The sequence below is a fragment of the Chrysochloris asiatica genome, unplaced genomic scaffold (assembly GCF_000296735.1).
Source record: "Chrysochloris asiatica unplaced genomic scaffold, ChrAsi1.0 scaffold00217, whole genome shotgun sequence".
In the NCBI taxonomy this organism is placed as follows: Eukaryota; Metazoa; Chordata; class Mammalia; order Afrosoricida; family Chrysochloridae; genus Chrysochloris; species Chrysochloris asiatica.
The window spans coordinates 2722974-2724584 of record NW_006408735.1 but is presented as its reverse complement, the minus strand read 5'-3'; positions in this window follow the sequence as shown (position 1 = coordinate 2724584).

The following is a 1611-nucleotide window of genomic DNA, read 5'->3' as shown; positions in this document are numbered from 1 at the left end:
AGAACAGACTCAACGACACTTAACAACAATAACAACAACAACTACAGCAATAATATTTTTTTGTTAAGGCCGTTGAGTGTGTTTGGACTCAGTATAGAGTTTCCAAGGAGCAGCTGGTGGGTTTGAACCTTCAATCTTGCAGCTCAAACATGATGTGGCACTGAACGATAAGTTCGTAAAGTGGTTCAAACCAACCAGTTACTTCTTAGAAACGCTACATAGGATTGCTATGAGTTATGACTGATTTGATGGCACTAAGCAACAACAACATTATAACCTAAAAGATTTGGTGGGAAACGGTGAATATAAATTGCAAAGTCCTATTTATGAGTCAATACACTAAAACAATTGGGGGGGGAGGGTTTTGAGGGGAAGAGAATGCTAAAAAAGCATGATTCACCATGTAGGATTATTAGTACCTTCATTTTCACTGGGTTTATTATTTGCATTATATTGCCATCTGGTGGATATAATAGGTACCAAAAACAAAGTTTTATAACATCTTGGTGTTTGAGGGCCTGTCCCACAGTGATAAACATATATTTACTAAAGAAATGAGAATATAATTATAATGATACTTTAAGCCCAGCATCCTAAATTGAATCAAGGAAAAACTAACTCTTTTTAAATTACAAGGAAGAAGAAATCTTTAGACACAAATAAGTTGCTGCTGTTGTTGTTGGGATCTTGGTACTGTGTTATACGATAAACTCCAGACTGCAAACCTCAAGGTTGATGGTTCAAACCAATCAGTTACTCCTTGGAATTGGAGGAACAGGAAATCCTTAGACAAAAATATAGAAGAACAATAAATAGAGTCCTTGAATGGCACTCTAGGATAACACTTGACTGCCAACCACAAGGTCAGCAGTTCAAACTTATCAGCCATTCCTTTGAAACCATATACAGGGTCGCTATGAATTAGAACCTACTTGATGGTGTTTAACCATAATGACAACAGAAACATAGTAGAGTTACAGTCAAGAACTCTTTTAATCTATGGAATGTCCCACATGTGCTAGAACTCTATTTGTGGTGGTGTTAAGAGCCTTCGAGTCAGTTCCAATTCATAGCGACCCAGCATGGGGTTTCTGAGGAGCTACCAGTGGGCTTGAACCACTAACCTTACAGTTAGCAGTCCAGCGCCACCCAGTGCTCATTCTACAATGCCACACCAGGATCCTGTTGAGATTATCGGTGGTGGTGGTTGTATGCTGCCGAGGAGTAAGTTCCGACTCATTAGCAACCTGTGTAGGATATCTGAGACTGAAAATCTTTCTCCCGATGAGTAACTTAGATTTGAGCTGCTGATCTTATGGTTAGCAGCTCTGGTCATAATCCACTACACTACCAGGGCTCCTTATCCCTATTGGTACTCAGTTGTTGTTGTTGTCAGGTGCCATAGAGTCAGAACTGAGTCATAGTGACCCATGCACAGCAGAACGAAACAATGTCCGATCCTGGGCCAACCTCACTACCACTGCCACACTTGAGTCCATCAATGCTGCCACCTAACCAATCCATCTCGCTGGGGGTCTTCCTCTTTTTCTCTGACCCTCCATCTTACCAAGTGATATCCTTCTCCAGTGACTGTTCCCTCCTGACAATATG